This window comes from Electrophorus electricus, chromosome 9 (assembly GCF_041902795.1).
Source record: "Electrophorus electricus isolate QZ-2024a chromosome 9, ASM4190279v1, whole genome shotgun sequence".
NCBI classification, from domain to species: domain Eukaryota; kingdom Metazoa; phylum Chordata; class Actinopteri; order Gymnotiformes; family Gymnotidae; genus Electrophorus; species Electrophorus electricus.
Genome location: NC_137505.1, coordinates 9647899 through 9658243, shown reverse-complemented (window position 1 = coordinate 9658243; position 10345 = coordinate 9647899). Strand labels below are relative to the sequence as shown.

The window sequence follows — 10345 nt, the reverse complement described above, 5'->3', positions numbered from 1 at the left end:
ATGCATTATAAATGGAATCTTTACATTGCTACTCTGTTCTTTACCTTTTAAACATATTGAAACAGCATTGTAATCGCCCTAAACACTGTTTCAGGGCAAGAGATTGTGTCAAAGACTAAAATGTAATGCATTATAAATGGTATCTTTACATTGCTACTCTGTTCTTTACCTTTTAAATACATTGAAACATTTTTCATCAGCTTACACTAATGGTCTTTGTAATGATGAGCATTAATGATTAGAGGGGGTATCTCCCTCAATTATAGAGCGGATGAACTCTTGTTATGCAATTGATTAATTGACAGAGGTGCTGCAAGTTCAGGAGCCTCTCAGTTGGAAAGGTGTAGGAAATACTGCAGTCAGCAAGGTATCAGCAAGCACTTAGAGTGCCAGAGAGTCTAAGAATAGAAGCTGTTTTTTTCTTGGCCTTCTGTTTTTCAGTGTGGCAGCATCGCTGAAAGGTCAAGATGTTGTTTTAGCACACAGAACCACCTTTGAGTAACGCAAGACAAAGAACTTGTCTTTTCTGAGAAGCGTGTAAAGAGAAAGCAATCACTTGCTAAAGCCTGCCCAAAAAACAATGGCATCGATCAGGGCTCTGCTCTGCTTCAGACAGAAATATTCAAAATTAAAACTAAAACAGCAGTAGACATTTCTAAGATTAGAAACATGCTCTCCTCACATGATGCAGAAAAGCTAGTCCATGCATTTATTACTTCAAGATTGGACTATTGTAATGCCCTACTATTAGGCTGTACTACAAAGTGGTTAAACAAGCTCCAGCTAGTTCAAAATGCAGCAGGCAGAGTGCTCACTAGAACGACAAAATCTGAATCCATCACGGCTATCTAAGATACTTTACATTGGCTCCCAATAAAATTTCATATTGATTATAAAATACTTCTAATTACCTACAAAGCATTGAATGGTCTTGCTCCACAGTTCCTTAGAGAACTCTTAGTTCATTATAAACCACCATGTCTGCTTAGATCGAAAGGTGCAGGTTCTTTACTTGTACCAAGACACTTTACTTGTTTTTTCATTTTATAATGATATTTTTCTCTTTAAATTGTTATTATTGTGGTGACTGTTGTCAGCCAGAGGAGGATGGGCCCACCGTTTAGTTTTAGTTCCTCTCAAGGTTTCTTCCTCATGCTCTAGTGGGGTTTTTCTTGCCACTGTCAGCCTTGGCTTGCTCACTGGTGGCTTGGACTTGGACATTTGTAAAGGTGCTTTGTGACATCTGTTCTAAAAGCGCTATATAAATAACTTTTGATTTTGATTTTTGATTTGATCTCCTGAGGAAAAGCCAGAGTAGCTCCCACTCTGAGGCAGATGCTTCCTCTGTGAGCCATTTCCCACCACTGGATGAGCCCCAGAGAGAGCGAAGGATCCGCGGCCCACAGGCTGCTGTCAGAGAAGAGCGGCCCCACTTCAGGCAGGTGGCAAAGAGCTATAATTACAGAGCATACCTAAAAATACACAAATGGCATGCTTTGGAAAAATAAATATAAAAATTAGTGAGGGTCACCCTGACAGCGAATACATTTGTTTCTGTGTTTTTAAAAGTTTATTTTATTAATGAAACCTGTTTAGCATTACCGATATCATAACACCAGGTATGTACACCGTGTTCTAACGCTGTTTTAGGGAGAAGAAGAAGGGGAGCTTGACTCTGGTGCAGTCTCTGGCCCAGAACCACACCGACATCCTGCTTCCCAAGCTCCACGATGTGTGCCTGACTGTGGTCCAGAGGGGCCCTCTCAGGGACAAAGATTCTCTAATCAAATCATATAAACAATGGCCCAAAAAGGAGCTTCGCATTTGCTGTCCGAGCTGGAATTGCTCTGTTTTGTGACCAAAATGGTTCTAACTTGATGAAGAGTCAATTTGGAATGTTCTAGCGAGGAATATCTTGTCCTTAAACATGGTAGGTAGTACAAACTGATGCTTTTCCTTCTCTGACACACCAAGTAAATCTGCCACATATCGGATGAGTCCGATCGGCGTGTTTAAACAGGCACATCCCCATGGAGTGCCTGAACACCTGAGCCCCATGTCCACTGTCTCAGTTGAAGAATCTGAGCTCCATGGTGTCGCGTGCTTCCATGACAACACTGGCGCACATGTCCACCGACCTGTGGAGGGCCATGGACGCCAAGGCGGAGTTGGTTGCCTGCATGCTGCCGCACAAGGCGGGCGAAAGCAACCTCTTCATCAGGGAGGACAAGGACCTTGCGCTCGGTGCCATGGTGCAGAGCTGCTCGCCCACTCAGGTCATTCATGCTCTGCTGGCCGGGGAACTCAGGAAGGATCACCTCACCAACACCTCTATAAATTTGTTTTGAAAACGGTCATGCAGCCATTTGACCAAAATAAATTACACTGCCAAAAGAGACTTTTAGTAGAAGACAGAAACACATTTATAGTACAGCAGAGCCCTGCTACTACGAGGCAGTAATAGTGGAATCTAGACGCTATAATAGGTTCATAATAATTACACGCTATAATAGGTTTCCAATGTTGGGCAGTAGTTTAGCTGGGGCCTGGGAATATTGACATACCTATCGATATCTTGGTGCCCTTTTTTTTTTTGGCTCCTCCTACAGGTCCAGCAGTCTGTGATGTCATCCCACGATAGATCAGGAAGCAGCTCCCTTCGTCACCAGCTCCCTGACCAGCCCTACCATTGGCCCGTGGCCTACTCGCTCGGCCAGAGGAAAGCCTGTATCCTTACCTCCTTACCACGGAGAGACATGAGGGATTCGGACATTGAACATCAGCTCGATTATTGAACTTGATTATTGTAGTTTCTGGGCTTATTGTTTGTTTTAATGCCTTCATTTTTAAAAAAATAGTGTTTTTTACAAACAGACTAACAAACTGTATTAAATGTATCTCAAATGCAATGTGTGATTAATGTGTTTAACAAGTTGATTGTTGTATTTTGAATTCCATGGGAGGTATAACTATAAAAAATAGTTCTTTGGAACTTAGTGGCAGTATTTGTTCAAAACACATGTAACATCAAGCTCTTATGTAACCTTTATAGGATCTTCACCTCAGACTTTGAATTTTGGCTTAATTTAAAGGGATATTGTAGGCTAATTGGAGCTAATTCTATAACTATAGTAGTGAACTGTATTACTACAGAGAAATCTTTTTTGGGATTGTGTGTGTTTAAAATAGAAAACAAAAATTGAAACGGGTAATTTATGAGGTTTCAGATTTCCTGTTCTGCTGGACTGAGGGCATGTTGCTATATTGACAAAATCCAAGTAACTGCAAAATCTTTAATTGTACAATATATAAACACAGGCAGTGGTAGTTCAGCAGTTAAGGTACTTGACTTGTTCTCGGAAGGTTGCTGGTTCACTGCCACGTTGCCACTGTTGGGCCCCAGCGCAAAACCCTTAACCCTCAATTGCTCAAATCGTACTCAGTCATAATTGTCGCTTTGAATAAAAGTGTCAGCTAAATGACATAAATGTAATCAGCACAGTCAAAGATTGATTAAACACACTAAGTCCAATACTAAGAGACTGGTACAGTGGATGAGGCACAGAGCAGGAGACAGCACTATTTTTGCTTTCCATCAGCAAGTGCTACCTGGATGCAGTCTTGCTACTTGGGGATTTTGCAGGCTTTGACTCCTTGGGTGTGTGATGAGGATTTTGCTTCAGTTAAACTCCTCATGAACATGTCTGACAAACTTGCACGTATGTTCTACCAGGACCTCATTTAATACTTCTCTTTCAGTAACTTGGAGCCTGTGGTTTTTGTTTGCTATTTCTGACATAACTGGGCAACATTTTACATTGAATGTATATATGGAATCCACAGAATCTATACCATAATACTGTAAAGAAATAGTATACTTTATACATTGTAGCTAGTCCATGCTAGAAGCTCCCAAACAACTCCACATAAACTTCAGCTCAAATAAGCCTCTTCCTTTCCATGATGTCCAAAAGTATTGGCGTTCAAATCATTCTTATAATAAATGGGAAGCTGATTGACAGCACGCGGACCTTTAAACGGTTAAAAGGAGAACTAAATAAGACAAGTGAAGGGTCTACGTTTTCATCTAAACCTCCTCCATTTGTTGAAACACCTGCCAATCACGCCACTTGCCCAGGAAACATATGAAGTAAATAATAGTCACCCACCCCACTTTTTATGTAATTGAATTTTCTTTGACAAAATCTGAAGTTATCTTATACTGGAAGCATGTTTTAAAATGCCATTTAAAATGACAGGCACGATTGTTGTGGAAATTTACCAGAAAAGCACGAAATATTTAGCGTGGGATTCTGGAGAACGGATGCATGTAGACGGCTGAAATCGGTAAGCAGGTAGATGTATTAGTCCTAAGAAATGTTATGTTGATAAATGTAGTACTTAATATTCGATGCTATCAAGTGATTTATATGAGTCTGCCAGTTTGGGCCCGTAGGTGCAGCAGGCGGACAAGCAGACACTAGTTTTGATTATGTCTGGACAAAGAGTAAAATAAATGTGAGCTTTTATCTTGTCTACTGGCGAGGTTCAATACGTGCACTTGAAATTCCATTTTATGACGTTACACCTGTCCATGTCACCTTGTTGCCATGGAACAGAAGAGTCCGTAGAGTAGCGAATTGATATTTGGTGGAAATCTTCTCACTCCGGTCGATATAGCGTGCTAATAATTTCAATTCTTTAAATTAAGAACCACAGCACAACATGGATGATCATGAATTATATCCGTTCGGTTTTCTTGAGCCTTCTTTCCGTAAGGTTAAAGGTGGGAAAATAATCAACACTGAGGGTAAGTTATGAAGTTAACTAGCGGTTAGCGTTAGCGTTAGCTAGCTAGCGTTAGCTAAATCATAGATCGTGTTTTGTTGTTGTTGTTTTTTAATCTGCTGTTTTAGTTTTAATTTTGAATATAGCCCCTAACTAGATCTGCATAGCATTCCTTTGGTTAGTGGCCCTGTTTTCATCTTTCCCTAAAGGAATATTCTCTTCCCCTTCAGATTCCTCCAGTGGGATCGCCAAGAAAGTAAAATTCGAGAGCAATTACTACCTGCGGAGTCCTGGTCCTCGGATTCGGCCGGGGACGCCCTGGCCCTCGGATCCAGGGTTCAGTTCAACCGATGGCTTACCTGCCCTGGTCTTTTCCCCCTCTGGAGCCTCAGACAAGGCTGCGTCGTCGTCCAGCCAGCGGGGAGAAGACGCCCGTCAGAAGCGGTGCAGCCTGAAGAGGAAGAGAGAAGGGGAACACAGCAGCGACAGCGTACAGATCCTGGAGGATCTCTACACCCCTTCATTGTCCAAGCGCGTGGCCAGGAGCGGAACAACCACCTCTTCCACCCAGTCCATTGCGTACTCCGGTTGTACCGCAGATAGCAGCAAATCGATAAGTGATTGCGAATACCAGCTGGTGCAGAATGAAATCCTCTGCTCTGCCTCCAACAGCTACGAGGTTCTGCACTACCTTGGTTGTGGAAGTTTTGGCCAGGTGGCCAAATGCTCCTAGAAGGACACCAATGAAATGGTTGCCATCAAGATACTGAAAAACCATCCATTCTTTGCTCGACAGGGTCAGATCGAGGTGGGAAAGTTTTGCCTGCTTTTTTGGAGCTTTTGATATGGAATCAGCTGTAGCCCCGATTCTGTTTGTTGGTATCAGATGTGCTAACTCACACTGTGGAATCTGTATACAGCCAGGGTAGCACAAAAACACTTGTGTTTGGTATCAGCACACTAGTTCTAATTTTCAAAGCATCAGTAGGAACTAGTTCAGATAACACATCGACAGCTTGAAGCTTACTATAAAAAGAAGGCTTAGCTACAATTGCATAAGCCATACCTGTTTGGATGTGTATTAAAAAAAAAGTGCAGAAAAATTAAATCTGTCTTTCCTCATTTGCTCCTCCTCAGGTGAGCATCCTGAGACGGCTGAGCAGGGAGAACGCAGACGAGTTCAACTTCGTGCGTGCGTATGAGTGCTTCCAGCACAAGAAGCACATGTGCCTGGTGTTCGAGATGCTGGGGCAGAGCCTCTACGACTTCCTGAAGGACAGCATGTTCAGCCCGCTTCTGTTGAAGTGCGTCCGGCCCGTGCTGCAGCAGGTCGCCAAAGCGCTCATGAAGCTGAAGAGCCTGGGCCTGATCCACACCGACCTCAAGCCCGAAAACATCATGCTGGTGGACCCCGTCAGGCAGCCGTACAGGGTCAAAGTCATCGACTTCGGCTCGGCTAGCCACGTCTCCGAGGCCGTGTGCTCCAGCTACCTGCAGACCAGATACTACCGGTGAGAGACACGTGCTGAGGCGTGTTAGAAATAAGTGTGCACTTGTTGCACTCGAGTGTGCTTTAGAGTAGAGCTGCACATTTTGGCAGTTGCGATGACCCTGCTACACATTAAAATCGTGATAAGCATTACAGTTAACTGGAGCACGACTGATTCATATTTGATTTATAAGTGATTTAATTTTAGTGATTCATGTGAGTGCTGTTATTTAGCAAAATACCTGATGAACCCTCTTCAGTGTCTGAGATTAGTTAGGATGCTCCGAGTTGCAGGCTTTGGTAATATTAGTATTGGTCATGTCTATACAAAACTGCTGTTGCATTGTAGCTATACCATTAATTAACAGTGTTGTTTACTGAGTAACAGTGTTTAACTGCATTGATACTCTGTATTTACTTAATGGAAAACAGAACATCATTGTAGTGTCAGTGCATTTTTGCATATAGTTCCATGGTAGAATAGTGGGTGTGTAATGTAAAGTGGTGTGTAGGGGGGAAAAAAACCTGGACTCATCAACAAAATACTATTTAAATCTTTTACATTTTCATGAATGAATTCAGCACCCTTTGTGTTAAAGCAATTGCCGCCGAATCACCACAAACTAGGGAATCAGCCGAGACTGATTTCATGATGGCGATATCTGTGTTTTTGGTCTAGGTCACCTGAGATCATCCTGGGTCTCCCTTTCTGCGAGGCCGTGGATATGTGGTCGCTGGGCTGTGTCATCGCCGAGCTGTTTCTGGGCTCCCCCTGTATCCGGGAGCCTCTGAATATGATCAGGTAAGCACACGGGCCTTTGAGCTGTGCCTAGTCTTTTCACGCATCTTGGGCTTGGATTCACGGAGCTCTGTAGAATTTCGCTGATTTGGGGTCGGTTCTTTCACTTTCTTTTCACACTTTTCTCACTGTGTGATGAAGACGTAAATCTTGTTTGTGAAAAGAGTGGCGTAGTGTTGCTAATGGAAATGGCCGTTCTTCTAACTATGCAGTTTGTTAGGGAGTCCATAATGGCTAGCAAGGAAGAGAGTGAATGTATGGTTTGAGCTTTTAGCTACTGCTTTGGCTAGCTTATTTTTAGGAATAATATAAATAAGAGTTTCTATGGCCTGTTTTTCTTTTCTTTTTTTTTTTTTTCTCCATGCATTTTGAAAATGGAAGGATGAACACAAAATAAAGTCGTAATCCTCTTGCCGTGTGGTGTCTCTGCAGATCCGTTACATCTCCCAGACGCAGGGCCTACCAGCAGAGTACCTGCTGAGCGCAGGGACCAAGAGCAACTATTATTTCCACAGGAGCCCTGACTCCAGCTGCCCCCTGTGGAGACTCAAGGTTTGCCAGTCTTTAAATGCCAAATACCATGTGTTTGTTTCATAAGGGATGTAACTTAATGATGTCATGTAACTTTATGGTGGAGCTGAATGGTTGATTTTTTTCTTTCCTTTCTCCAGACGCCTTCAGAGCATGAGGCAGAGCATGGCATCAAGTCCAAAGAGACACGGAAGTACATTTTCACCTGTCTTGACGACATGATGCAGGTTATTTTGGCTTTTGTGCACATAACTGTACGCATTGCTTTACTGTTGTGATGTGAATTTGAAGAACGTGAGAAACAGCTTCCACGGCTCACGTTGTAGAGCAGGTTGAGCAAGGTGCTAGCTCAAAGGTCGAGCGTTCGTGCCGTTATAATGAGGAACGCACATGAATCGCTCTGGAGAACGGCATCTACGAAGGCAGAGCAATGCATAGTAACTTGCTGCAGAACTTGCTGCGTCTTAGGTGGATCGGTGCCCTCTGCTGGTGTTTAATATGACTCACCCCTGGGTCTCTCACGCAGGTCAATGCGACCAGTCTGGAAGGCGCAGACGTCTCGGCGGAGAAGGCAGACCGGCGGGAGTTCATCGACCTGCTGAACAAGATGCTCACGCTGGACGCTGACAAACGGATCACGCCGATGAAGGCCCTGAAGCACCCGTTTGTCACCATGAGCCACCTCCTCCAGTTCCCTCAAAGTGCCCAGTGAGTTGTTCCAGGCCTTCCAATCTACATGTCACAGTTTTTAAAAAATTAAGGAACACCATCTTAATTTACAAATCCAAATGGTAGTACTGTAACTTGCCCCCGCCCATGTCTCTCTCTCTCTCTCTCTCTCTCTCTCTCGCTGCAGTGTGAAATCTTGCTTCCACAAAATGGCGGTCTGCAATCGGCAGTCCACAGGGTGTGATGGCAGCAAGAGCCTGTTTGGCAGTGGGGGTGGGGCGGGGGCGGGGCCAGCACAGCTGCCAACCTCAATGACACCTTCAGCAGCTGGCTCGCCCAGCACAGCCAGGTGGGACAACCGGCACAGCAGGGCGGGTTCAAGAGGTCAAAAGATCGCCAAGCAGAGAGCCGGGCTAGGTACTCCCTGCTTCTTATTGCACTTTTAATGGTTGGCATTAGCGCTAAAACTCCACACTAATTCAGTGCAAGGGAACCCTAGAACAGGACTCGAGACCTACTGGTCTAGTGTGTGGGTCTGCATAGTGGGTACAACTGTTGTAACAAGTGCTGGATGGCTCTGTGCCATCACACTTTGGTGATAGGTTGTGTGTGTTCACTCGAGTGTGCAGTGTGTGTTGAGAGTGTTGACGTGCTCCTCTGACCCTGTGCCAGACCTGTGTCCTCCCCCGTGCATGGCATGGGCGACGCATCGGAGCCCATTATCATCTCTGACACGCCCAGCCCAGCTATGAGCGTCATCATCATCTCCAGCGACTCGGAGGACGAAGATGACACCAAAGTCCAGCCCACCAGGTGCCCTCGCCTCGTCTTTTTAAAGCCATTATGAAATCCTTCCTAACACTTTCCTTGCCGTCACTCATCTTGTTGTTTAACCCTTCCTTCCCTTCCTTGGCCCCAACTCCCAGCTGCGGCGGGCGAACGTCATGAGCTGCGTGACGGCGCAGCACTCCGACATGTCCACATACATCCCGCTCAGCCCCAAGTGTCTGCCCAAGTTCGTGTAGAGCGCCACCAACCTGCCCAAGTGTTTTTTTGTTTTTGTTTTTTTTTACTTTGAATAAAAAACTTTGAATTGAAGTCGCTGACTGTGCCATGCCTTTCTGTGGGAGGCCCCATTTTTAACATTTTTTTAACAATACCCATATTTTTATACATTTATATTTTGATGTTGATGGTTTTGGTTCTGTGTGAAGTTAAAATATTTTTTTATGCTGCACTTGGCCTCAATTAATGTATTTTAAACATATTGGATGTGAGTCCTTGACCAGCATGTCAATAAAGCTTCATCCAGTTGCTCTTGTCACAATGTGTTCAGTTCTTCTTAAAAGGGTAACATCGCAATTCTAAATTGTATTACAGTAAAGCAAAACATTAAAGGTTATTTGGTTGTACTATTCTATTGATCCTATAGTCAGTGGCTATCAATAAGAAATGATCAAGCACAGTTTTATTGGGTGTGTGTCTGGAAAGAGAACTACAGCTCCCGGCGAGATTTTTGGTTCAAGATTAATCATCATGCAAATTATTGTGATTAACGCTTTGTCTGTTTAATGAAACTATTATACTATAAACCTAATGTTTTAATAGGGCTGGCAACTTTCTAGATCTGATTACTACACGTGTGTGAAGTACAGGTGCTGTAGCTATACAAAATACAAATGTCCACAGTAGCCTAATTATAATATATGCATCCAAAATAAACACCAGAAGCCTGGACTAATGCTAATGTACATAAGTGCATTAAATCTAGGTAGGACTGCTCGATAGGTAGGATAACAAAACATTTGTCCCGCCATACAAAAGAAATGAGAGCGTGATAAGGACTCCAAGTCGCCACCAGATGGCGCCCGAAACCGCTTAAATGTATTCCAGTCGGAGACGCCTTTTACCTTAACATGCCAGGATACACACTCACTGGATGTTTAATCTTTCGAATGGGTCAGCTATGTTTTTATAGTCCGGAAAGATTTTTTATTATTATTAATCAGTTAAGTAATTCAAGCTGTTGCATTTTGCTGAGTTGAGGGAATATTGCATAACCCTGTACT

The 10345-nt window shown here is 43.7% G+C and overlaps 1 pseudogene; it reads left to right on the top strand.

Annotated features, from left to right (window-relative positions):
* Positions 1-2126: 2126 nt before the first annotated feature.
* LOC145659171 (homeodomain-interacting protein kinase 1-like) lies at positions 2127-9301 on the top strand (annotated as a pseudogene).
* Positions 9302-10345: the final 1044 nt, after the last annotated feature.